This window comes from Eubalaena glacialis, chromosome 1 (genome assembly GCF_028564815.1).
Source record: "Eubalaena glacialis isolate mEubGla1 chromosome 1, mEubGla1.1.hap2.+ XY, whole genome shotgun sequence".
Classification (NCBI taxonomy): domain Eukaryota; kingdom Metazoa; phylum Chordata; class Mammalia; order Artiodactyla; family Balaenidae; genus Eubalaena; species Eubalaena glacialis.
The window spans coordinates 93,549,259-93,573,164 of NC_083716.1; the positions used below are offsets into that span (position 1 = coordinate 93,549,259).

A 23,906-nucleotide genomic window follows, 5' to 3' on the forward strand; every position below is an offset into this window, starting at 1 on the left:
TAGACACCAGGCGCCGGGAACTTTGCTCGGCAGTTGGCGTGGGGGCAAGGGTGGCGTTGCTGTGTCTAAGGGGCCGTGCCGGCTCAATGGTGGCTCCCAGTGGCTTCGGGCCAACTGCCGTTGGGCAGGCGGGCCGGCCAGGCCGTGGCTGGGCTGCGCCTAGCACTGTGTGGATTGACAGGGTGGGGAATGCACAAGGGACCGAGGGCCACAGGCCCTTAAGCCTCCGGGGCCAAGTCCTGTGAGCGTTGAGCGGCTCTGGGGCGGAGGGCCAAGCGCCTACAGGCCTGGAGGGTCCCGCCTGACCTGAGCTGCGAAGTCGCCCACAACTCCACCACCCCCGGGCCCTCGAGGCCTCCTGCCGCTTGCCTGGGCGGACGGCAGGGCCGCGCCGGAGAGGGTTGGCTGCCGGGCTGGCGGTAAGTCGCCAGCACCAGCGAAGCTAAGCCTCAAGAGGCACACCGTGGCCCCCGCTGCATTCTACGGCCACACCTCCCTGAACGCACCACACCTCGTCTGATCTCGGAAGCTAATCAGGGTCTGGCCTGTTTCGTACCTGGATGGGAGACCACATGGGAATACCGAGTGCTGTAGGCTTTTTTGCCTCCCGCTCCGCCTTGACATTTAGTGGCCCGCGGCCGAGGCCGCCTCCGCCCCCGCTGAGCACCGCTGCAGGCCTCACCTCCTCACGTCCCTCCCAACACAGCGCGCCGGAGGGATCGCTCCCCGCCGAGCTGGCTGGACATGCGGCCAGAATGCGGCCCTGGAAGGCAGCCGCCACCCCAGCCGCTCCCGTGGTGGCTGGCCCGGACCCAGACTCCGCCGCAGGCCGGGGTGCCGTCCGTGCGGCCCGCGAGGCCCTCGACCTGCACTTGGCCGCCCCCACCGGAGCCCAGCCGCGCCGCAGCCCCCTGTCTGCCCGTGTGTCTCTCCACAGCTCCCTCCGGAAAAAGCCCACCCTTTGCCACTTCGCCACGGCCGAGAGTGGGAGCGGGGTCGTGGGCTGGGACCGGTTCGCTGGGCTGGCTAGACACCAGGCGCCGGGAACTTTGCTCGGCAGTTGGCGTGGGGGCAAGGGTGGCGTTGCTGTGTCTAAGGGGCCGTGCCGGCTCAATGGTGGCTCCCAGTGGCTTCGGGCCAACTGCCGTTGGGCAGGCGGGCCGGCCAGGCCGTGGCTGGGCTGCGCCTAGCACTGTGTGGATTGACAGGGTGGGGAATGCACAAGGGACCGAGGGCCACAGGCCCTTAAGCCTCCGGGGCCAAGTCCTGTGAGCGTTGAGCGGCTCTGGGGCGGAGGGCCAAGCGCCTACAGGCCTGGAGGGTCCCGCCTGACCTGAGCTGCGAAGTCGCCCACAACTCCACCACCCCCGGGCCCTCGAGGCCTCCTGTCGCTTGCCTGGGCGGACGGCAGGGCCGCGCCGGAGAGGGTTGGCTGCCGGGCTGGCGGTAAGTCGCCAGCACCAGCGAAGCTAAGCCTCAAGAGGCACACCGTGGCCCCCGCTGCATTCTACGGCCACACCTCCCTGAACGCACCACACCTCGTCTGATCTCGGAAGCTAATCAGGGTCTGGCCTGTTTCGTACCTGGATGGGAGACCACATGGGAATACCGAGTGCTGTAGGCTTTTTTGCCTCCCGCTCCGCCTTGACATTTAGTGGCCCGCGGCTGAGGCCGCCTCCGCCCCCGCTGAGCACCGCTGCAGGCCTCACCTCCTCACGTCCCTCCCAACACAGCGCGCCGGAGGGATCGCTCCCCGCCGAGCTGGCTGGACATGCGGCCAGAATGCGGCCCTGGAAGGCAGCCGCCACCCCAGCCGCTCCCGTGGTGGCTGGCCCGGACCCAGACTCCGCCGCAGGCCGGGGTGCCGTCCGTGCGGCCCGCGAGGCCCTCGACCTGCACTTGGCCGCCCCCACCGGAGCCCAGCCGCGCCGCAGCCCCCTGTCTGCCCGTGTGTCTCTCCACAGCTCCCTCCGGAAAAAGCCCCCCCTCCGCCGTTTCGCCACGGCCGGGGGCGGGAGCGGGGGCGGGGGCCGGGGCCGCTTCTCCGGGCCTGCCGGCCACCAGGGCCGGGGTCCTGTGCTCGGCGGGCGGCGTGGGGGCAAGGGGGGGCCTTGCTGGGGCTAAGGGGCCGTGCCCACTCCATGGTGGCTCCCAGTGGCTTCGGGCCAGCTGCTGCCCGGCCGGAGGGCCGGCCCGGCCGTGGCCGGGCTGCGCCTAACTCCGCGTGGGCGGGCAGGGGGGGATGCCCAAGGGACCGCGGCCGCCGGGCCCTGAAGCCTCCGGGGCCGCGTCCCTGTGAGCGTCGAGCGGGATCTGCGGCGGGGCGCCAAGCGCCGACGGGCCTGGAGCGTCCCGCCCGCCCTGGGCTGCGAGGTGGCCCACCACTCCGCCACCCCCGGGTCCCCGAGGCCTCCTGTCGCCTGCCTGGGCGGGCGGCAGGGCCCTGCCGGAGAGGGCTGGCCGCCGGCATGGCGGTAAGGCGCAGGCGCCAGCGAAGCTGGGCCTCAAGAGGCACCGCGCGGGCCCCTCCTGCGTCTACGGCCATACCACCCTGAACGCGCCCGATCTCGTCTGATCTCGGAAGCTAAGCAGGGTCGGGCCTGGTTAGTACTTGGATGGGAGACCGCCTGGGAATACCGGGTGCTGTAGGCTTTTTGCCTCCCGCTCCGCCTTCTCCTTTAGTCGCCCGCCGCCTCCGCCCCCGCCCCCGCCCCCGCCCCCGCCGGGCACCGCTGCAGGCCCCACCTCCTCCGGCCCCTCCCACCACAGCGCGCCAGAGGGGGCGCTCTCCGCCTGCCTGGCCGGCCAGGCGGCCAGAAGGCGGCCCTGGAAGGCAGCCGCATCCCAGCCGCTCCCGGGGTGGCTGGCCTGAACCCAGACTCCGCCTCAGGCCCGGGTGCCGGCCGTGCGGCCCGCGAGCCCCTTGACCTGCACCTGGCCGCCCCCACCAGCGCCCAGCCCCGGCGCAGCCACCTATCTGCCGGTGTGTCTCTCCACAGCTCCCTCCGGAAAAAGCCCCCCCTCCGCCGTTTCGCCACGGCCGGGGGCGGGAGCGGGGGCGGGGGCCGGGGCCGGTGCTCCGGGCCGGCCGGCCACAAGGCGCCGGGTCCTGTGCTCGGCGGGTGGCGTGGGGGCAAGGGTGGCCTTGCTGGGGCTAAGGGGCCGTGCCGACTCAATGGTGGCTCCCAGTGGGTTAAGGGCCGACTGCCGTCGGGCAGGAGGGCCGGCCCGGGCTGCGGCTGGGCTGCGCCTAGCGCCGCGTGGGCGGGCAGAGGGGAGGCCCAAGGGACCGCGGGCCCCGGGCCCTGAAGCCTCCGGGGCCACGTCCCTGTGAGCGACGTGCGGGATCTGGGGCGGGGCGCCAAGCGCCGAACGGTTTGGTGGGTCCCGCCCGCCCTGGGCTGGGAGGTCGCCGAACCCTCCGCCACCCCCCTGGTACCCGAGGCCGCCGTTGCCCTGCCTGGGCGGGCGGCGGGGCCCTGCCGGGGCGGGCTGGCCGCCGGGCTGGCGGGGAGGCGCAAGCGCCAGCGAAGCTGGGCCTCAAGAGGCACTCCGCGGGCCCCTTTTAACGTCTACGGCCATACCACCCTGAACGCGCCCGATCTCGTCTGATCTCGGAAGCTAAGCAGGGTCGGGCCTGGTTAGTACTTGGATGGGAGACCGCCTGGGAATACCGGGTGCTGTAGGCTTTTTGCCTCCCGCTCCGCCTTCTCCTTTAGTCGCCCGCGGCCTAGGCCGAGGCCGAGGCCAAGGCCGAGGCCGCTGCCTCCGCCCCCGCCCCCGCCCCCGCCGGGCAGCGCTGCAGGCCCCACCTCCTCCGGCCCCTCCCACCACAGCGCGCCAGAGGGGGCGCTCCGCGCCGGCCTGGCCGGCCAGGCGGCCAGAAGGCGGCCCTGGAAGGCAGCCGCCACCCCAGCCGCTCCCGTGGTGGCTGGCCCGGACCCAGACTCCGCCGCAGGCCGGGGTGCCGTCCGTGCGGCCCACGAAGCCCTCGACCTGCACTTGGCCGCCCCCACCGGAGCCCAGCCGCGCCGCAGCCCCCTGTCTGCCCGTGTGTCTCTCCACAGCTCCCTCCGGAAAAAGCCCACCCTTTGCCACTTCGCCACGGCCGAGAGTGGGAGCGGGGTCGTGGGCTGGGACCGGTTCGCTGGGCTGGCTAGACACCAGGCGCCGGGAACTTTGCTCGGCAGTTGGCGTGGGGGCAAGGGTGGCGTTGCTGTGTCTAAGGGGCCGTGCCGGCTCAATGGTGGCTCCCAGTGGCTTCGGGCCAACTGCCGTTGGGCAGGCGGGCCGGCCAGGCCGTGGCTGGGCTGCGCCTAGCACTGTGTGGATTGACAGGGTGGGGAATGCACAAGGGACCGAGGGCCACAGGCCCTTAAGCCTCCGGGGCCAAGTCCTGTGAGCGTTGAGCGGCTCTGGGGCGGAGGGCCAAGCGCCTACAGGCCTGGAGGGTCCCGCCTGACCTGAGCTGCGAAGTCGCCCACAACTCCACCACCCCCGGGCCCTCGAGGCCTCCTGCCGCTTGCCTGGGCGGACGGCAGGGCCGCGCCGGAGAGGGTTGGCTGCCGGGCTGGCGGTAAGTCGCCAGCACCAGCGAAGCTAAGCCTCAAGAGGCACACCGTGGCCCCCGCTGCATTCTACGGCCACACCTCCCTGAACGCACCACACCTCGTCTGATCTCGGAAGCTAATCAGGGTCTGGCCTGTTTCGTACCTGGATGGGAGACCACATGGGAATACCGAGTGCTGTAGGCTTTTTTGCCTCCCGCTCCGCCTTGACATTTAGTGGCCCGCGGCCGAGGCCGCCTCCGCCCCCGCTGAGCACCGCTGCAGGCCTCACCTCCTCACGTCCCTCCCAACACAGCGCGCCGGAGGGATCGCTCCCCGCCGAGCTGGCTGGACATGCGGCCAGAATGCGGCCCTGGAAGGCAGCCGCCACCCCAGCCGCTCCCGTGGTGGCTGGCCCGGACCCAGACTCCGCCGCAGGCCGGGGTGCCGTCCGTGCGGCCCACGAAGCCCTCGACCTGCACTTGGCCGCCCCCACCGGAGCCCAGCCGCGCCGCAGCCCCCTGTCTGCCCGTGTGTCTCTCCACAGCTCCCTCCGGAAAAAGCCCACCCTTTGCCACTTCGCCACGGCCGAGAGTGGGAGCGGGGTCGTGGGCTGGGACCGGTTCGCTGGGCTGGCTAGACACCAGGCGCCGGGAACTTTGCTCGGCAGTTGGCGTGGGGGCAAGGGTGGCGTTGCTGTGTCTAAGGGGCCGTGCCGGCTCAATGGTGGCTCCCAGTGGCTTCGGGCCAACTGCCGTTGGGCAGGCGGGCCGGCCAGGCCGTGGCTGGGCTGCGCCTAGCACTGTGTGGATTGACAGGGTGGGGAATGCACAAGGGACCGAGGGCCACAGGCCCTTAAGCCTCCGGGGCCAAGTCCTGTGAGCGTTGAGCGGCTCTGGGGCGGAGGGCCAAGCGCCTACAGGCCTGGAGGGTCCCGCCTGACCTGAGCTGCGAAGTCGCCCACAACTCCACCACCCCCGGGCCCTCGAGGCCTCCTGTCGCTTGCCTGGGCGGACGGCAGGGCCGCGCCGGAGAGGGTTGGCTGCCGGGCTGGCGGTAAGTCGCCAGCACCAGCGAAGCTAAGCCTCAAGAGGCACACCGTGGCCCCCGCTGCATTCTACGGCCACACCTCCCTGAACGCACCACACCTCGTCTGATCTCGGAAGCTAATCAGGGTCTGGCCTGTTTCGTACCTGGATGGGAGACCACATGGGAATACCGAGTGCTGTAGGCTTTTTTGCCTCCCGCTCCGCCTTGACATTTAGTGGCCCGCGGCTGAGGCCGCCTCCGCCCCCGCTGAGCACCGCTGCAGGCCTCACCTCCTCACGTCCCTCCCAACACAGCGCGCCGGAGGGATCGCTCCCCGCCGAGCTGGCTGGACATGCGGCCAGAATGCGGCCCTGGAAGGCAGCCGCCACCCCAGCCGCTCCCGTGGTGGCTGGCCCGGACCCAGACTCCGCCGCAGGCCGGGGTGCCGTCCGTGCGGCCCGCGAGGCCCTCGACCTGCACTTGGCCGCCCCCACCGGAGCCCAGCCGCGCCGCAGCCCCCTGTCTGCCCGTGTGTCTCTCCACAGCTCCCTCCGGAAAAAGCCCCCCCTCCGCCGTTTCGCCACGGCCGGGGGCGGGAGCGGGGGCGGGGGCCGGGGCCGCTTCTCCGGGCCTGCCGGCCACCAGGGCCGGGGTCCTGTGCTCGGCGGGCGGCGTGGGGGCAAGGGGGGGCCTTGCTGGGGCTAAGGGGCCGTGCCCACTCCATGGTGGCTCCCAGTGGCTTCGGGCCAGCTGCTGCCCGGCCGGAGGGCCGGCCCGGCCGTGGCCGGGCTGCGCCTAACTCCGCGTGGGCGGGCAGGGGGGGATGCCCAAGGGACCGCGGCCGCCGGGCCCTGAAGCCTCCGGGGCCGCGTCCCTGTGAGCGTCGAGCGGGATCTGCGGCGGGGCGCCAAGCGCCGACGGGCCTGGAGCGTCCCGCCCGCCCTGGGCTGCGAGGTGGCCCACCACTCCGCCACCCCCGGGTCCCCGAGGCCTCCTGTCGCCTGCCTGGGCGGGCGGCAGGGCCCTGCCGGAGAGGGCTGGCCGCCGGCATGGCGGTAAGGCGCAGGCGCCAGCGAAGCTGGGCCTCAAGAGGCACCGCGCGGGCCCCTCCTGCGTCTACGGCCATACCACCCTGAACGCGCCCGATCTCGTCTGATCTCGGAAGCTAAGCAGGGTCGGGCCTGGTTAGTACTTGGATGGGAGACCGCCTGGGAATACCGGGTGCTGTAGGCTTTTTGCCTCCCGCTCCGCCTTCTCCTTTAGTCGCCCGCCGCCTCCGCCCCCGCCCCCGCCCCCGCCCCCGCCGGGCACCGCTGCAGGCCCCACCTCCTCCGGCCCCTCCCACCACAGCGCGCCAGAGGGGGCGCTCTCCGCCTGCCTGGCCGGCCAGGCGGCCAGAAGGCGGCCCTGGAAGGCAGCCGCATCCCAGCCGCTCCCGGGGTGGCTGGCCTGAACCCAGACTCCGCCTCAGGCCCGGGTGCCGGCCGTGCGGCCCGCGAGCCCCTTGACCTGCACCTGGCCGCCCCCACCAGCGCCCAGCCCCGGCGCAGCCACCTATCTGCCGGTGTGTCTCTCCACAGCTCCCTCCGGAAAAAGCCCCCCCTCCGCCGTTTCGCCACGGCCGGGGGCGGGAGCGGGGGCGGGGGCCGGGGCCGGTGCTCCGGGCCGGCCGGCCACAAGGCGCCGGGTCCTGTGCTCGGCGGGTGGCGTGGGGGCAAGGGTGGCCTTGCTGGGGCTAAGGGGCCGTGCCGACTCAATGGTGGCTCCCAGTGGGTTAAGGGCCGACTGCCGTCGGGCAGGAGGGCCGGCCCGGGCTGCGGCTGGGCTGCGCCTAGCGCCGCGTGGGCGGGCAGAGGGGAGGCCCAAGGGACCGCGGGCCCCGGGCCCTGAAGCCTCCGGGGCCACGTCCCTGTGAGCGACGTGCGGGATCTGGGGCGGGGCGCCAAGCGCCGAACGGTTTGGTGGGTCCCGCCCGCCCTGGGCTGGGAGGTCGCCGAACCCTCCGCCACCCCCCTGGTACCCGAGGCCGCCGTTGCCCTGCCTGGGCGGGCGGCGGGGCCCTGCCGGGGCGGGCTGGCCGCCGGGCTGGCGGGGAGGCGCAAGCGCCAGCGAAGCTGGGCCTCAAGAGGCACTCCGCGGGCCCCTTTTAACGTCTACGGCCATACCACCCTGAACGCGCCCGATCTCGTCTGATCTCGGAAGCTAAGCAGGGTCGGGCCTGGTTAGTACTTGGATGGGAGACCGCCTGGGAATACCGGGTGCTGTAGGCTTTTTGCCTCCCGCTCCGCCTTCTCCTTTAGTCGCCCGCGGCCTAGGCCGAGGCCGAGGCCAAGGCCGAGGCCGCTGCCTCCGCCCCCGCCCCCGCCCCCGCCGGGCAGCGCTGCAGGCCCCACCTCCTCCGGCCCCTCCCACCACAGCGCGCCAGAGGGGGCGCTCCGCGCCGGCCTGGCCGGCCAGGCGGCCAGAAGGCGGCCCTGGAAGGCAGCCGCCACCCCAGCCGCTCCCGTGGTGGCTGGCCCGGACCCAGACTCCGCCGCAGGCCGGGGTGCCGTCCGTGCGGCCCACGAAGCCCTCGACCTGCACTTGGCAGCCCCCACCGGAGCCCAGCCGCGCCGCAGCCCCCTGTCTGCCCGTGTGTCTCTCCACAGCTCCCTCCGGAAAAAGCCCACCCTTTGCCACTTCGCCACGGCCGAGAGTGGGAGCGGGGTCGTGGGCTGGGACCGGTTCGCTGGGCTGGCTAGACACCAGGCGCCGGGAACTTTGCTCGGCAGTTGGCGTGGGGGCAAGGGTGGCGTTGCTGTGTCTAAGGGGCCGTGCCGGCTCAATGGTGGCTCCCAGTGGCTTCGGGCCAACTGCCGTTGGGCAGGCGGGCCGGCCAGGCCGTGGCTGGGCTGCGCCTAGCACTGTGTGGATTGACAGGGTGGGGAATGCACAAGGGACCGAGGGCCACAGGCCCTTAAGCCTCCGGGGCCAAGTCCTGTGAGCGTTGAGCGGCTCTGGGGCGGAGGGCCAAGCGCCTACAGGCCTGGAGGGTCCCGCCTGACCTGAGCTGCGAAGTCGCCCACAACTCCACCACCCCCGGGCCCTCGAGGCCTCCTGTCGCTTGCCTGGGCGGACGGCAGGGCCGCGCCGGAGAGGGTTGGCTGCCGGGCTGGCGGTAAGTCGCCAGCACCAGCGAAGCTAAGCCTCAAGAGGCACACCGTGGCCCCCGCTGCATTCTACGGCCACACCTCCCTGAACGCACCACACCTCGTCTGATCTCGGAAGCTAATCAGGGTCTGGCCTGTTTCGTACCTGGATGGGAGACCACATGGGAATACCGAGTGCTGTAGGCTTTTTTGCCTCCCGCTCCGCCTTGACATTTAGTGGCCCGCGGCCGAGGCCGCCTCCGCCCCCGCTGAGCACCGCTGCAGGCCTCACCTCCTCACGTCCCTCCCAACACAGCGCGCCGGAGGGATCGCTCCCCGCCGAGCTGGCTGGACATGCGGCCAGAATGCGGCCCTGGAAGGCAGCCGCCACCCCAGCCGCTCCCGTGGTGGCTGGCCCGGACCCAGACTCCGCCGCAGGCCGGGGTGCCGTCCGTGCGGCCCGCGAGGCCCTCGACCTGCACTTGGCCGCCCCCACCGGAGCCCAGCCGCGCCGCAGCCCCCTGTCTGCCCGTGTGTCTCTCCACAGCTCCCTCCGGAAAAAGCCCCCCCTCCGCCGTTTCGCCACGGCCGGGGGCGGGAGCGGGGGCGGGGGCCGGGGCCGCTTCTCCGGGCCTGCCGGCCACCAGGGCCGGGGTCCTGTGCTCGGCGGGCGGCGTGGGGGCAAGGGGGGGCCTTGCTGGGGCTAAGGGGCCGTGCCCACTCCATGGTGGCTCCCAGTGGCTTCGGGCCAGCTGCTGCCCGGCCGGAGGGCCGGCCCGGCCGTGGCCGGGCTGCGCCTAACTCCGCGTGGGCGGGCAGGGGGGGATGCCCAAGGGACCGCGGCCGCCGGGCCCTGAAGCCTCCGGGGCCGCGTCCCTGTGAGCGTCGAGCGGGATCTGCGGCGGGGCGCCAAGCGCCGACGGGCCTGGAGCGTCCCGCCCGCCCTGGGCTGCGAGGTGGCCCACCACTCCGCCACCCCCGGGTCCCCGAGGCCTCCTGTCGCCTGCCTGGGCGGGCGGCAGGGCCCTGCCGGAGAGGGCTGGCCGCCGGCATGGCGGTAAGGCGCAGGCGCCAGCGAAGCTGGGCCTCAAGAGGCACCGCGCGGGCCCCTCCTGCGTCTACGGCCATACCACCCTGAACGCGCCCGATCTCGTCTGATCTCGGAAGCTAAGCAGGGTCGGGCCTGGTTAGTACTTGGATGGGAGACCGCCTGGGAATACCGGGTGCTGTAGGCTTTTTGCCTCCCGCTCCGCCTTCTCCTTTAGTCGCCCGCCGCCTCCGCCCCCGCCCCCGCCCCCGCCCCCGCCGGGCACCGCTGCAGGCCCCACCTCCTCCGGCCCCTCCCACCACAGCGCGCCAGAGGGGGCGCTCTCCGCCTGCCTGGCCGGCCAGGCGGCCAGAAGGCGGCCCTGGAAGGCAGCCGCATCCCAGCCGCTCCCGGGGTGGCTGGCCTGAACCCAGACTCCGCCTCAGGCCCGGGTGCCGGCCGTGCGGCCCGCGAGCCCCTTGACCTGCACCTGGCCGCCCCCACCAGCGCCCAGCCCCGGCGCAGCCACCTATCTGCCGGTGTGTCTCTCCACAGCTCCCTCCGGAAAAAGCCCCCCCTCCGCCGTTTCGCCACGGCCGGGGGCGGGAGCGGGGGCGGGGGCCGGGGCCGGTGCTCCGGGCCGGCCGGCCACAAGGCGCCGGGTCCTGTGCTCGGCGGGTGGCGTGGGGGCAAGGGTGGCCTTGCTGGGGCTAAGGGGCCGTGCCGACTCAATGGTGGCTCCCAGTGGGTTAAGGGCCGACTGCCGTCGGGCAGGAGGGCCGGCCCGGGCTGCGGCTGGGCTGCGCCTAGCGCCGCGTGGGCGGGCAGAGGGGAGGCCCAAGGGACCGCGGGCCCCGGGCCCTGAAGCCTCCGGGGCCACGTCCCTGTGAGCGACGTGCGGGATCTGGGGCGGGGCGCCAAGCGCCGAACGGTTTGGTGGGTCCCGCCCGCCCTGGGCTGGGAGGTCGCCGAACCCTCCGCCACCCCCCTGGTACCCGAGGCCGCCGTTGCCCTGCCTGGGCGGGCGGCGGGGCCCTGCCGGGGCGGGCTGGCCGCCGGGCTGGCGGGGAGGCGCAAGCGCCAGCGAAGCTGGGCCTCAAGAGGCACTCCGCGGGCCCCTTTTAACGTCTACGGCCATACCACCCTGAACGCGCCCGATCTCGTCTGATCTCGGAAGCTAAGCAGGGTCGGGCCTGGTTAGTACTTGGATGGGAGACCGCCTGGGAATACCGGGTGCTGTAGGCTTTTTGCCTCCCGCTCCGCCTTCTCCTTTAGTCGCCCGCGGCCTAGGCCGAGGCCGAGGCCAAGGCCGAGGCCGCTGCCTCCGCCCCCGCCCCCGCCCCCGCCGGGCAGCGCTGCAGGCCCCACCTCCTCCGGCCCCTCCCACCACAGCGCGCCAGAGGGGGCGCTCCGCGCCGGCCTGGCCGGCCAGGCGGCCAGAAGGCGGCCCTGGAAGGCAGCCGCCACCCCAGCCGCTCCCGTGGTGGCTGGCCCGGACCCAGACTCCGCCGCAGGCCGGGGTGCCGTCCGTGCGGCCCACGAAGCCCTCGACCTGCACTTGGCCGCCCCCACCGGAGCCCAGCCGCGCCGCAGCCCCCTGTCTGCCCGTGTGTCTCTCCACAGCTCCCTCCGGAAAAAGCCCACCCTTTGCCACTTCGCCACGGCCGAGAGTGGGAGCGGGGTCGTGGGCTGGGACCGGTTCGCTGGGCTGGCTAGACACCAGGCGCCGGGAACTTTGCTCGGCAGTTGGCGTGGGGGCAAGGGTGGCGTTGCTGTGTCTAAGGGGCCGTGCCGGCTCAATGGTGGCTCCCAGTGGCTTCGGGCCAACTGCCGTTGGGCAGGCGGGCCGGCCAGGCCGTGGCTGGGCTGCGCCTAGCACTGTGTGGATTGACAGGGTGGGGAATGCACAAGGGACCGAGGGCCACAGGCCCTTAAGCCTCCGGGGCCAAGTCCTGTGAGCGTTGAGCGGCTCTGGGGCGGAGGGCCAAGCGCCTACAGGCCTGGAGGGTCCCGCCTGACCTGAGCTGCGAAGTCGCCCACAACTCCACCACCCCCGGGCCCTCGAGGCCTCCTGCCGCTTGCCTGGGCGGACGGCAGGGCCGCGCCGGAGAGGGTTGGCTGCCGGGCTGGCGGTAAGTCGCCAGCACCAGCGAAGCTAAGCCTCAAGAGGCACACCGTGGCCCCCGCTGCATTCTACGGCCACACCTCCCTGAACGCACCACACCTCGTCTGATCTCGGAAGCTAATCAGGGTCTGGCCTGTTTCGTACCTGGATGGGAGACCACATGGGAATACCGAGTGCTGTAGGCTTTTTTGCCTCCCGCTCCGCCTTGACATTTAGTGGCCCGCGGCCGAGGCCGCCTCCGCCCCCGCTGAGCACCGCTGCAGGCCTCACCTCCTCACGTCCCTCCCAACACAGCGCGCCGGAGGGATCGCTCCCCGCCGAGCTGGCTGGACATGCGGCCAGAATGCGGCCCTGGAAGGCAGCCGCCACCCCAGCCGCTCCCGTGGTGGCTGGCCCGGACCCAGACTCCGCCGCAGGCCGGGGTGCCGTCCGTGCGGCCCGCGAGGCCCTCGACCTGCACTTGGCCGCCCCCACCGGAGCCCAGCCGCGCCGCAGCCCCCTGTCTGCCCGTGTGTCTCTCCACAGCTCCCTCCGGAAAAAGCCCCCCCTCCGCCGTTTCGCCACGGCCGGGGGCGGGAGCGGGGGCGGGGGCCGGGGCCGCTTCTCCGGGCCTGCCGGCCACCAGGGCCGGGGTCCTGTGCTCGGCGGGCGGCGTGGGGGCAAGGGGGGGCCTTGCTGGGGCTAAGGGGCCGTGCCCACTCCATGGTGGCTCCCAGTGGCTTCGGGCCAGCTGCTGCCCGGCCGGAGGGCCGGCCCGGCCGTGGCCGGGCTGCGCCTAACTCCGCGTGGGCGGGCAGGGGGGGATGCCCAAGGGACCGCGGCCGCCGGGCCCTGAAGCCTCCGGGGCCGCGTCCCTGTGAGCGTCGAGCGGGATCTGCGGCGGGGCGCCAAGCGCCGACGGGCCTGGAGCGTCCCGCCCGCCCTGGGCTGCGAGGTGGCCCACCACTCCGCCACCCCCGGGTCCCCGAGGCCTCCTGTCGCCTGCCTGGGCGGGCGGCAGGGCCCTGCCGGAGAGGGCTGGCCGCCGGCATGGCGGTAAGGCGCAGGCGCCAGCGAAGCTGGGCCTCAAGAGGCACCGCGCGGGCCCCTCCTGCGTCTACGGCCATACCACCCTGAACGCGCCCGATCTCGTCTGATCTCGGAAGCTAAGCAGGGTCGGGCCTGGTTAGTACTTGGATGGGAGACCGCCTGGGAATACCGGGTGCTGTAGGCTTTTTGCCTCCCGCTCCGCCTTCTCCTTTAGTCGCCCGCCGCCTCCGCCCCCGCCCCCGCCCCCGCCCCCGCCGGGCACCGCTGCAGGCCCCACCTCCTCCGGCCCCTCCCACCACAGCGCGCCAGAGGGGGCGCTCTCCGCCTGCCTGGCCGGCCAGGCGGCCAGAAGGCGGCCCTGGAAGGCAGCCGCATCCCAGCCGCTCCCGGGGTGGCTGGCCTGAACCCAGACTCCGCCTCAGGCCCGGGTGCCGGCCGTGCGGCCCGCGAGCCCCTTGACCTGCACCTGGCCGCCCCCACCAGCGCCCAGCCCCGGCGCAGCCACCTATCTGCCGGTGTGTCTCTCCACAGCTCCCTCCGGAAAAAGCCCCCCCTCCGCCGTTTCGCCACGGCCGGGGGCGGGAGCGGGGGCGGGGGCCGGGGCCGGTGCTCCGGGCCGGCCGGCCACAAGGCGCCGGGTCCTGTGCTCGGCGGGTGGCGTGGGGGCAAGGGTGGCCTTGCTGGGGCTAAGGGGCCGTGCCGACTCAATGGTGGCTCCCAGTGGGTTAAGGGCCGACTGCCGTCGGGCAGGAGGGCCGGCCCGGGCTGCGGCTGGGCTGCGCCTAGCGCCGCGTGGGCGGGCAGAGGGGAGGCCCAAGGGACCGCGGGCCCCGGGCCCTGAAGCCTCCGGGGCCACGTCCCTGTGAGCGACGTGCGGGATCTGGGGCGGGGCGCCAAGCGCCGAACGGTTTGGTGGGTCCCGCCCGCCCTGGGCTGGGAGGTCGCCGAACCCTCCGCCACCCCCCTGGTACCCGAGGCCGCCGTTGCCCTGCCTGGGCGGGCGGCGGGGCCCTGCCGGGGCGGGCTGGCCGCCGGGCTGGCGGGGAGGCGCAAGCGCCAGCGAAGCTGGGCCTCAAGAGGCACTCCGCGGGCCCCTTTTAACGTCTACGGCCATACCACCCTGAACGCGCCCGATCTCGTCTGATCTCGGAAGCTAAGCAGGGTCGGGCCTGGTTAGTACTTGGATGGGAGACCGCCTGGGAATACCGGGTGCTGTAGGCTTTTTGCCTCCCGCTCCGCCTTCTCCTTTAGTCGCCCGCGGCCTAGGCCGAGGCCGAGGCCAAGGCCGAGGCCGCTGCCTCCGCCCCCGCCCCCGCCCCCGCCGGGCAGCGCTGCAGGCCCCACCTCCTCCGGCCCCTCCCACCACAGCGCGCCAGAGGGGGCGCTCCGCGCCGGCCTGGCCGGCCAGGCGGCCAGAAGGCGGCCCTGGAAGGCAGCCGCCACCCCAGCCGCTCCCGTGGTGGCTGGCCCGGACCCAGACTCCGCCGCAGGCCGGGGTGCCGTCCGTGCGGCCCACGAAGCCCTCGACCTGCACTTGGCCGCCCCCACCGGAGCCCAGCCGCGCCGCAGCCCCCTGTCTGCCCGTGTGTCTCTCCACAGCTCCCTCCGGAAAAAGCCCACCCTTTGCCACTTCGCCACGGCCGAGAGTGGGAGCGGGGTCGTGGGCTGGGACCGGTTCGCTGGGCTGGCTAGACACCAGGCGCCGGGAACTTTGCTCGGCAGTTGGCGTGGGGGCAAGGGTGGCGTTGCTGTGTCTAAGGGGCCGTGCCGGCTCAATGGTGGCTCCCAGTGGCTTCGGGCCAACTGCCGTTGGGCAGGCGGGCCGGCCAGGCCGTGGCTGGGCTGCGCCTAGCACTGTGTGGATTGACAGGGTGGGGAATGCACAAGGGACCGAGGGCCACAGGCCCTTAAGCCTCCGGGGCCAAGTCCTGTGAGCGTTGAGCGGCTCTGGGGCGGAGGGCCAAGCGCCTACAGGCCTGGAGGGTCCCGCCTGACCTGAGCTGCGAAGTCGCCCACAACTCCACCACCCCCGGGCCCTCGAGGCCTCCTGCCGCTTGCCTGGGCGGACGGCAGGGCCGCGCCGGAGAGGGTTGGCTGCCGGGCTGGCGGTAAGTCGCCAGCACCAGCGAAGCTAAGCCTCAAGAGGCACACCGTGGCCCCCGCTGCATTCTACGGCCACACCTCCCTGAACGCACCACACCTCGTCTGATCTCGGAAGCTAATCAGGGTCTGGCCTGTTTCGTACCTGGATGGGAGACCACATGGGAATACCGAGTGCTGTAGGCTTTTTTGCCTCCCGCTCCGCCTTGACATTTAGTGGCCCGCGGCCGAGGCCGCCTCCGCCCCCGCTGAGCACCGCTGCAGGCCTCACCTCCTCACGTCCCTCCCAACACAGCGCGCCGGAGGGATCGCTCCCCGCCGAGCTGGCTGGACATGCGGCCAGAATGCGGCCCTGGAAGGCAGCCGCCACCCCAGCCGCTCCCGTGGTGGCTGGCCCGGACCCAGACTCCGCCGCAGGCCGGGGTGCCGTCCGTGCGGCCCGCGAGGCCCTCGACCTGCACTTGGCCGCCCCCACCGGAGCCCAGCCGCGCCGCAGCCCCCTGTCTGCCCGTGTGTCTCTCCACAGCTCCCTCCGGAAAAAGCCCCCCCTCCGCCGTTTCGCCACGGCCGGGGGCGGGAGCGGGGGCGGGGGCCGGGGCCGCTTCTCCGGGCCTGCCGGCCACCAGGGCCGGGGTCCTGTGCTCGGCGGGCGGCGTGGGGGCAAGGGGGGGCCTTGCTGGGGCTAAGGGGCCGTGCCCACTCCATGGTGGCTCCCAGTGGCTTCGGGCCAGCTGCTGCCCGGCCGGAGGGCCGGCCCGGCCGTGGCCGGGCTGCGCCTAACTCCGCGTGGGCGGGCAGGGGGGGATGCCCAAGGGACCGCGGCCGCCGGGCCCTGAAGCCTCCGGGGCCGCGTCCCTGTGAGCGTCGAGCGGGATCTGCGGCGGGGCGCCAAGCGCCGACGGGCCTGGAGCATCCCGCCCGCCCTGGGCTGCGAGGTGGCCCACCACTCCGCCACCCCCGGGTCCCCGAGGCCTCCTGTCGCCTGCCTGGGCGGGCGGCAGGGCCCTGCCGGAGAGGGCTGGCCGCCGGCATGGCGGTAAGGCGCAGGCGCCAGCGAAGCTGGGCCTCAAGAGGCACCGCGCGGGCCCCTCCTGCGTCTACGGCCATACCACCCTGAACGCGCCCGATCTCGTCTGATCTCGGAAGCTAAGCAGGGTCGGGCCTGGTTAGTACTTGGATGGGAGACCGCCTGGGAATACCGGGTGCTGTAGGCTTTTTGCCTCCCGCTCCGCCTTCTCCTTTAGTCGCCCGCCGCCTCCGCCCCCGCCCCCGCCCCCGCCCCCGCCGGGCACCGCTGCAGGCCCCACCTCCTCCGGCCCCTCCCACCACAGCGCGCCAGAGGGGGCGCTCTCCGCCTGCCTGGCCGGCCAGGCGGCCAGAAGGCGGCCCTGGAAGGCAGCCGCATCCCAGCCGCTCCCGGGGTGGCTGGCCTGAACCCAGACTCCGCCTCAGGCCCGGGTGCCGGCCGTGCGGCCCGCGAGCCCCTTGACCTGCACCTGGCCGCCCCCACCAGCGCCCAGCCCCGGCGCAGCCACCTATCTGCCGGTGTGTCTCTCCACAGCTCCCTCCGGAAAAAGCCCCCCCTCCGCCGTTTCGCCACGGCCGGGGGCGGGAGCGGGGGCGGGGGCCGGGGCCGGTGCTCCGGGCCGGCCGGCCACAAGGCGCCGGGTCCTGTGCTCGGCGGGTGGCGTGGGGGCAAGGGTGGCCTTGCTGGGGCTAAGGGGCCGTGCCGACTCAATGGTGGCTCCCAGTGGGTTAAGGGCCGACTGCCGTCGGGCAGGAGGGCCGGCCCGGGCTGCGGCTGGGCTGCGCCTAGCGCCGCGTGGGCGGGCAGAGGGGAGGCCCAAGGGACCGCGGGCCCCGGGCCCTGAAGCCTCCGGGGCCACGTCCCTGTGAGCGACGTGCGGGATCTGGGGCGGGGCGCCAAGCGCCGAACGGTTTGGTGGGTCCCGCCCGCCCTGGGCTGGGAGGTCGCCGAACCCTCCGCCACCCCCCTGGTACCCGAGGCCGCCGTTGCCCTGCCTGGGCGGGCGGCGGGGCCCTGCCGGGGCGGGCTGGCCGCCGGGCTGGCGGGGAGGCGCAAGCGCCAGCGAAGCTGGGCCTCAAGAGGCACTCCGCGGGCCCCTTTTAACGTCTACGGCCATACCACCCTGAACGCGCCCGATCTCGTCTGATCTCGGAAGCTAAGCAGGGTCGGGCCTGGTTAGTACTTGGATGGGAGACCGCCTGGGAATACCGGGTGCTGTAGGCTTTTTGCCTCCCGCTCCGCCTTCTCCTTTAGTCGCCCGCGGCCTAGGCCGAGGCCGAGGCCAAGGCCGAGGCCGCTGCCTCCGCCCCCGCCCCCGCCCCCGCCGGGCAGCGCTGCAGGCCCCACCTCCTCCGGCCCCTCCCACCACAGCGCGCCAGAGGGGGCGCTCCGCGCCGGCCTGGCCGGCCAGGCGGCCAGAAGGCGGCCCTGGAAGGCAGCCGCCACCCCAGCCGCTCCCGTGGTGGCTGGCCCGGACCCAGACTCCGCCGCAGGCCGGGGTGCCGTCCGTGCGGCCCACGAAGCCCTCGACCTGCACTTGGCCGCCCCCACCGGAGCCCAGCCGCGCCGCAGCCCCCTGTCTGCCCGTGTGTCTCTCCACAGCTCCCTCCGGAAAAAGCCCACCCTTTGCCACTTCGCCACGGCCGAGAGTGGGAGCGGGGTCGTGGGCTGGGACCGGTTCGCTGGGCTGGCTAGACACCAGGCGCCGGGAACTTTGCTCGGCAGTTGGCGTGGGGGCAAGGGTGGCGTTGCTGTGTCTAAGGGGCCGTGCCGGCTCAATGGTGGCTCCCAGTGGCTTCGGGCCAACTGCCGTTGGGCAGGCGGGCCGGCCAGGCCGTGGCTGGGCTGCGCCTAGCACTGTGTGGATTGACAGGGTGGGGAATGCACAAGGGACCGAGGGCCACAGGCCCTTAAGCCTCCGGGGCCAAGTCCTGTGAGCGTTGAGCGGCTCTGGGGCGGAGGGCCAAGCGCCTACAGGCCTGGAGGGTCCCGCCTGACCTGAGCTGCGAAGTCGCCCACAACTCCACCACCCCCGGGCCCTCGAGGCCTCCTGCCGCTTGCCTGGGCGGACGGCAGGGCCGCGCCGGAGAGGGTTGGCTGCCGGGCTGGCGGTAAGTCGCCAGCACCAGCGAAGCTAAGCCTCAAGAGGCACACCGTGGCCCCCGCTGCATTCTACGGCCACACCTCCCTGAACGCACCACACCTCGTCTGATCTCGGAAGCTAATCAGGGTCTGGCCTGTTTCGTACCTGGATGGGAGACCACATGGGAATACCGAGTGCTGTAGGCTTTTTTGCCTCCCGCTCCGCCTTGACATTTAGTGGCCCGCGGCCGAGGCCGCCTCCGCCCCCGCTGAGCACCGCTGCAGGCCTCACCTCCTCACGTCCCTCCCAACACAGCGCGCCGGAGGGATCGCTCCCCGCCGAGCTGGCTGGACATGCGGCCAGAATGCGGCCCTGGAAGGCAGCCGCCACCCCAGCCGCTCCCGTGGTGGCTGGCCCGGACCCAGACTCCGCCGCAGGCCGGGGTGCCGTCCGTGCGGCCCGCGAGGCCCTCGACCTGCACTTGGCCGCCCCCACCGGAGCCCAGCCGCGCCGCAGCCCCCTGTCTGCCCGTGTGTCTCTCCACAGCTCCCTCCGGAAAAAGCCCCCCCTCCGCCGTTTCGCCACGGCCGGGGGCGGGAGCGGGGGCGGGGGCCGGGGCCGCTTCTCCGGGCCTGCCGGCCACCAGGGCCGGGGTCCTGTGCTCGGCGGGCGGCGTGGGGGCAAGGGGGGGCCTTGCTGGGGCTAAGGGGCCGTGCCCACTCCATGGTGGCTCCCAGTGGCTTCGGGCCAGCTGCTGCCCGGCCGGAGGGCCGGCCCGGCCGTGGCCGGGCTGCGCCTAACTCCGCGTGGGCGGGCAGGGGGGGATGCCCAAGGGACCGCGGCCGCCGGGCCCTGAAGCCTCCGGGGCCGCGTCCCTGTGAGCGTCGAGCGGGATCTGCGGCGGGGCGCCAAGCGCCGACGGGCCTGGAGCGTCCCGCCCGCCCTGGGCTGCGAGGTGGCCCACCACTCCGCCACCCCCCGGGTCCCCGAGGCCTCCTGTCGCCTGCCTGGGCGGGCGGCAGGGCCCTGCCGGAGAGGGCTGGCCGCCGGCATGGCGGTAAGGCGCAGGCGCCAGCGAAGCTGGGCCTCAAGAGGCACCGCGCGGGCCCCTCCTGCGTCTACGGCCATACCACCCTGAACGCGCCCGATCTCGTCTGATCTCGGAAGCTAAGCAGGGTCGGGCCTGGTTAGTACTTGGATGGGAGACCGCCTGGGAATACCGGGTGCTGTAGGCTTTTTGCCTCCCGCTCCGCCTTCTCCTTTAGTCGCCCGCCGCCTCCGCCCCCGCCCCCCGCCCCCGCCCCCGCCGGGCACCGCTGCAGGCCCCACCTCCTCCGGCCCCTCCCACCACAGCGCGCCAGAGGGGGCGCTCTCCGCCTGCCTGGCCGGCCAGGCGGCCAGAAGGCGGCCCTGGAAGGCAGCCGCATCCCAGCCGCTCCCGGGGTGGCTGGCCTGAACCCAGACTCCGCCTCAGGCCCGGGTGCCGGCCGTGCGGCCCGCGAGCCCCTTGACCTGCACCTGGCCGCCCCCACCAGCGCCCAGCCCCGGCGCAGCCACCTATCTGCCGGTGTGTCTCTCCACAGCTCCCTCCGGAAAAAGCCCCCCCCTCCGCCGTTTCGCCACGGCCGGGGGCGGGAGCGGGGGCGGGGGCCGGGGCCGGTGCTCCGGGCCGGCCGGCCACAAGGCGCCGGGTCCTGTGCTCGGCGGGTGGCGTGGGGGCAAGGGTGGCCTTGCTGGGGCTAAGGGGCCGTGCCGACTCAATGGTGGCTCCCAGTGGGTTAAGGGCCGACTGCCGTCGGGCAGGAGGGCCGGCCCGGGCTGCGGCTGGGCTGCGCCTAGCGCCGCGTGGGCGGGCAGAGGGGAGGCCCAAGGGACCGCGGGCCCCGGGCCCTGAAGCCTCCGGGGCCACGTCCCTGTGAGCGACGTGCGGGATCTGGGGCGGGGCGCCAAGCGCCGAACGGTTTGGTGGGTCCCGCCCGCCCTGGGCTGGGAGGTCGCCGAACCCTCCGCCACCCCCCCTGGTACCCGAGGCCGCCGTTGCCCTGCCTGGGCGGGCGGCGGGGCCCTGCCGGGGCGGGCTGGCCGCCGGGCTGGCGGGGGAGGCGCAAGCGCCAGCGAAGCTGGGCCTCAAGAGGCACTCCGCGGGCCCCTTTTAACGTCTACGGCCATACCACCCTGAACGCGCCCGATCTCGTCTGATCTCGGAAGCTAAGCAGGGTCGGGCCTGGTTAGTACTTGGATGGGAGACCGCCTGGGAATACCGGGTGCTGTAGGCTTTTTGCCTCCCGCTCCGCCTTCTCCTTTAGTCGCCCGCGGCCTAGGCCGAGGCCGAGGCCAAGGCCGAGGCCGCTGCCTCCGCCCCCGCCCCCGCCCCCGCCGGGCAGCGCTGCAGGCCCCACCTCCTCCGGCCCCTCCCACCACAGCGCGCCAGAGGGGGCGCTCCGCGCCGGCCTGGCCGGCCAGGCGGCCAGAAGGCGGCCCTGGAAGGCAGCCGCCACCCCCAGCCGCTCCCGTGGTGGCTGGCCCGGACCCAGACTCCGCCGCAGGCCGGGGTGCCGTCCGTGCGGCCCACGAAGCCCTCGACCTGCACTTGGCCGCCCCCACCGGAGCCCAGCCGCGCCGCAGCCCCCTGTCTGCCCGTGTGTCTCTCCACAGCTCCCTCCGGAAAAAGCCCACCCTTTGCCACTTCGCCACGGCCGAGAGTGGGAGCGGGGTCGTGGGCTGGGACCGGTTCGCTGGGCTGGCTAGACACCAGGCGCCGGGAACTTTGCTCGGCAGTTGGCGTGGGGGGCAAGGGTGGCGTTGCTGTGTCTAAGGGGCCGTGCCGGCTCAATGGTGGCTCCCAGTGGCTTCGGGCCAACTGCCGTTGGGCAGGCGGGCCGGCCAGGCCGTGGCTGGGCTGCGCCTAGCACTGTGTGGATTGACAGGGTGGGGAATGCACAAGGGACCGAGGGCCACAGGCCCTTAAGCCTCCGGGGCCAAGTCCTGTGAGCGTTGAGCGGCTCTGGGGCGGAGGGCCAAGCGCCTACAGGCCTGGAGGGTCCCGCCTGACCTGAGCTGCGAAGTCGCCCACAACTCCACCACCCCCGGGCCCTCGAGGCCTCCTGCCGCTTGCCTGGGCGGAACGGCAGGGCCGCGCCGGAGAGGGTTGGCTGCCGGGCTGGCGGTAAGTCGCCAGCACCAGCGAAGCTAAGCCTCAAGAGGCACACCGTGGCCCCCGCTGCATTCTACGGCCACACCTCCCTGAACGCACCACACCTCGTCTGATCTCGGAAGCTAATCAGGGTCTGGCCTGTTTCGTACCTGGATGGGAGACCACATGGGAATACCGAGTGCTGTAGGCTTTTTTGCCTCCCGCTCCGCCTTGACATTTAGTGGCCCGCGGCCGAGGCCGCCTCCGCCCCCGCTGAGCACCGCTGCAGGCCTCACCTCCTCACGTCCCTCCCAACACAGCGCGCCGGAGGGATCGCTCCCCGCCGAGCTGGCTGGACATGCGGCCAGAATGCGGCCCCTGGAAGGCAGCCGCCACCCCAGCCGCTCCCGTGGTGGCTGGCCCGGACCCAGACTCCGCCGCAGGCCGGGGTGCCGTCCGTGCGGCCCGCGAGGCCCTCGACCTGCACTTGGCCGCCCCCACCGGAGCCCAGCCGCGCCGCAGCCCCCTGTCTGCCCGTGTGTCTCTCCACAGCTCCCTCCGGAAAAAGCCCCCCCTCCGCCGTTTCGCCACGGCCGGGGGCGGGAGCGGGGGCGGGGGCCGGGGCCGCTTCTCCGGGCCTGCCGGCCACCAGGGCCGGGGTCCTGTGCTCGGCGGGCGGCGTGGGGGCAAGGGGGGGCCTTGCTGGGGCTAAGGGGCCGTGCCCACTCCATGGTGGCTCCCAGTGGCTTCGGGCCAGCTGCTGCCCGGCCGGAGGGCCGGCCCGGCCGTGGCCGGGCTGCGCCTAACTCCGCGTGGGCGGGCAGGGGGGGATGCCCAAGGGACCGCGGCCGCCGGGCCCTGAAGCCTCCGGGGCCGCGTCCCTGTGAGCGTCGAGCGGGATCTGCGGCGGGGCGCCAAGCGCCGACGGGCCTGGAGCGTCCCGCCCGCCCTGGGCTGCGAGGTGGCCCACCACTCCGCCACCCCCGGGTCCCCGAGGCCTCCTGTCGCCTGCCTGGGCGGGCGGCAGGGCCCTGCCGGAGAGGGCTGGCCGCCGGCATGGCGGTAAGGCGCAGGCGCCAGCGAAGCTGGGCCTCAAGAGGCACCGCGCGGGCCCCTCCTGCGTCTACGGCCATACCACCCTGAACGCGCCCGATCTCGTCTGATCTCGGAAGCTAAGCAGGGTCGGGCCTGGTTAGTACTTGGATGGGAGACCGCCTGGGAATACCGGGTGCTGTAGGCTTTTTGCCTCCCGCTCCGCCTTCTCCTTTAGTCGCCCGCCGCCTCCGCCCCCGCCCCCGCCCCCCGCCCCCGCCGGGCACCGCTGCAGGCCCCACCTCCTCCGGCCCCTCCCACCACAGCGCGCCAGAGGGGGCGCTCTCCGCCTGCCTGGCCGGCCAGGCGGCCAGAAGGCGGCCCTGGAAGGCAGCCGCATCCCAGCCGCTCCCGGGGTGGCTGGCCTGAACCCAGACTCCGCCTCAGGCCCGGGTGCCGGCCGTGCGGCCCGCGAGCCCCTTGACCTGCACCTGGCCGCCCCCACCAGCGCCCAGCCCCGGCGCAGCCACCCTATCTGCCGGTGTGTCTCTCCACAGCTCCCTCCGGAAAAAGCCCCCCCTCCGCCGTTTCGCCACGGCCGGGGGCGGGAGCGGGGGCGGGGGCCGGGGCCGGTGCTCCGGGCCGGCCGGCCACAAGGCGCCGGGTCCTGTGCTCGGCGGGTGGCGTGGGGGCAAGGGTGGCCTTGCTGGGGCTAAGGGGCCGTGCCGACTCAATGGTGGCTCCCAGTGGGTTAAGGGCCGACTGCCGTCGGCAGGAGGGCCGGCCCGGGCTGCGGCTGGGCTGCGCCTAGCGCCGCGTGGGGGGGAGGCCCAAGGGACCGCGGGCCCCGGGCCCTGAAGCCTCCGGGGCCACGTCCCTGTGAGCGACGTGCGGGATCTGGGGCGGGGCGCAAGCGCCGAACGGTTTGGTGGGTCCCGCCCGCCCTGGGGCTGGGGAGGTCGCCGAACCCTCGCCCACCCCCCTGGTACCCGAGGCCGCCGTTGCCCTGCCTGGGCGGGCGGCGGGGCCCTGCCGGGGCGGCTGGCCGCCGGGCTGGCGGGGAGGCGCAAGCGCCAGCGAAGCTGGGCCTCAAGAGGCACTCCGCGGGCCCCTTTTAACGTCTACGGCCATACCACCCTGAACGCGCCCGATCTCGTCTGATCTCGGAAGCTAAGCAGGGTCGGGCCTGGTTAGTACTTGGATGGGAGACCGCCTGGGAATACCGGGTGCTGTAGGCTTTTTGCCTCCCGCTCCGCCTTCTCCTTTAGTCGCCCGCGGCCTAGGCCGAGGCCGAGGCCAAGGCCGAGGCCGCTGCCTCGCCCCCGCCCCCGCCCCCGCCGGGCAGCGCTGCAGGCCCCACCTCCTCCGGCCCCTCCCACCACAGCGCGCCAGAGGGGGCGCTCCGCGCCGGCCTGGCCGGCCAGGCGGCCAGAAGGCGGCCCTGGAAGGCAGCCGCCACCCCAGCCGCTCCCGTGGTGGCTGGCCCGGACCCAGACTCCGCCGCAGGCCGGGGGTGCCGTCCGTGCGGCCCACGAAGCCCTCGACCTGCACTTGGGCGCCCCACCGGAGCCCAGCCGCGCCGCAGCCCCCTGTCTGCCCGTGTGTCTCTCCACAGCTCCCCTCCGGAAAAAGCCCACCCTTTGCCA

At 73.9% G+C, this 23,906-nt stretch overlaps 14 non-coding genes and 9 pseudogenes across 14 annotated transcripts; all 23 read left to right on the forward strand.

Annotated features, from left to right (window-relative positions):
• The first annotated feature begins 478 nt into the window (after positions 1–478).
• LOC133077588 (5S ribosomal RNA) lies at positions 479–597 on the forward strand (annotated as a pseudogene).
• Positions 598–1,505: 908 nt separating this feature from the next.
• On the forward strand, positions 1,506–1,624 carry LOC133077593 (5S ribosomal RNA; annotated as a pseudogene).
• A 909-nt stretch (positions 1,625–2,533) lies between these two features.
• On the forward strand, positions 2,534–2,652 carry LOC133102659 (5S ribosomal RNA). The gene has a single exon (XR_009703029.1). It is a non-coding gene; the product is annotated as a 5S ribosomal RNA (ribosomal RNA).
• Positions 2,653–3,570: 918 nt separating this feature from the next.
• On the forward strand, positions 3,571–3,689 carry LOC133102665 (5S ribosomal RNA). Its single transcript, XR_009703032.1, has one exon. It is a non-coding gene; the product is annotated as a 5S ribosomal RNA (ribosomal RNA).
• A 946-nt stretch (positions 3,690–4,635) lies between these two features.
• Positions 4,636–4,754, forward strand: LOC133077598 (5S ribosomal RNA; annotated as a pseudogene).
• Positions 4,755–5,662: 908 nt separating this feature from the next.
• On the forward strand, positions 5,663–5,781 carry LOC133077601 (5S ribosomal RNA; annotated as a pseudogene).
• A 909-nt stretch (positions 5,782–6,690) lies between these two features.
• LOC133102669 (5S ribosomal RNA) lies at positions 6,691–6,809 on the forward strand. Its single transcript, XR_009703034.1, has one exon. It is a non-coding gene; the product is annotated as a 5S ribosomal RNA (ribosomal RNA).
• A 918-nt stretch (positions 6,810–7,727) lies between these two features.
• On the forward strand, positions 7,728–7,846 carry LOC133102672 (5S ribosomal RNA). Its single transcript, XR_009703035.1, has one exon. It is a non-coding gene; the product is annotated as a 5S ribosomal RNA (ribosomal RNA).
• Positions 7,847–8,792: 946 nt separating this feature from the next.
• LOC133077605 (5S ribosomal RNA) lies at positions 8,793–8,911 on the forward strand (annotated as a pseudogene).
• A 909-nt stretch (positions 8,912–9,820) lies between these two features.
• Positions 9,821–9,939, forward strand: LOC133102675 (5S ribosomal RNA). Its single transcript, XR_009703036.1, has one exon. It is a non-coding gene; the product is annotated as a 5S ribosomal RNA (ribosomal RNA).
• A 918-nt stretch (positions 9,940–10,857) lies between these two features.
• LOC133102683 (5S ribosomal RNA) lies at positions 10,858–10,976 on the forward strand. The gene has a single exon (XR_009703040.1). It is a non-coding gene; the product is annotated as a 5S ribosomal RNA (ribosomal RNA).
• Positions 10,977–11,922: 946 nt separating this feature from the next.
• Positions 11,923–12,041, forward strand: LOC133077611 (5S ribosomal RNA; annotated as a pseudogene).
• Positions 12,042–12,950: 909 nt separating this feature from the next.
• On the forward strand, positions 12,951–13,069 carry LOC133102690 (5S ribosomal RNA). The gene has a single exon (XR_009703045.1). It is a non-coding gene; the product is annotated as a 5S ribosomal RNA (ribosomal RNA).
• A 918-nt stretch (positions 13,070–13,987) lies between these two features.
• LOC133102701 (5S ribosomal RNA) lies at positions 13,988–14,106 on the forward strand. The gene has a single exon (XR_009703056.1). It is a non-coding gene; the product is annotated as a 5S ribosomal RNA (ribosomal RNA).
• A 946-nt stretch (positions 14,107–15,052) lies between these two features.
• Positions 15,053–15,171, forward strand: LOC133077619 (5S ribosomal RNA; annotated as a pseudogene).
• Positions 15,172–16,080: 909 nt separating this feature from the next.
• LOC133102712 (5S ribosomal RNA) lies at positions 16,081–16,199 on the forward strand. The gene has a single exon (XR_009703064.1). It is a non-coding gene; the product is annotated as a 5S ribosomal RNA (ribosomal RNA).
• A 918-nt stretch (positions 16,200–17,117) lies between these two features.
• Positions 17,118–17,236, forward strand: LOC133102723 (5S ribosomal RNA). Its single transcript, XR_009703074.1, has one exon. It is a non-coding gene; the product is annotated as a 5S ribosomal RNA (ribosomal RNA).
• A 946-nt stretch (positions 17,237–18,182) lies between these two features.
• On the forward strand, positions 18,183–18,301 carry LOC133077627 (5S ribosomal RNA; annotated as a pseudogene).
• Positions 18,302–19,211: 910 nt separating this feature from the next.
• LOC133102734 (5S ribosomal RNA) lies at positions 19,212–19,330 on the forward strand. The gene has a single exon (XR_009703080.1). It is a non-coding gene; the product is annotated as a 5S ribosomal RNA (ribosomal RNA).
• Positions 19,331–20,252: 922 nt separating this feature from the next.
• On the forward strand, positions 20,253–20,371 carry LOC133102745 (5S ribosomal RNA). The gene has a single exon (XR_009703081.1). It is a non-coding gene; the product is annotated as a 5S ribosomal RNA (ribosomal RNA).
• Positions 20,372–21,320: 949 nt separating this feature from the next.
• LOC133077634 (5S ribosomal RNA) lies at positions 21,321–21,439 on the forward strand (annotated as a pseudogene).
• Positions 21,440–22,349: 910 nt separating this feature from the next.
• LOC133102749 (5S ribosomal RNA) lies at positions 22,350–22,468 on the forward strand. Its single transcript, XR_009703082.1, has one exon. It is a non-coding gene; the product is annotated as a 5S ribosomal RNA (ribosomal RNA).
• Positions 22,469–23,379: 911 nt separating this feature from the next.
• Positions 23,380–23,498, forward strand: LOC133102754 (5S ribosomal RNA). Its single transcript, XR_009703083.1, has one exon. It is a non-coding gene; the product is annotated as a 5S ribosomal RNA (ribosomal RNA).
• The last annotated feature ends 408 nt before the right edge of the window (positions 23,499–23,906 follow it).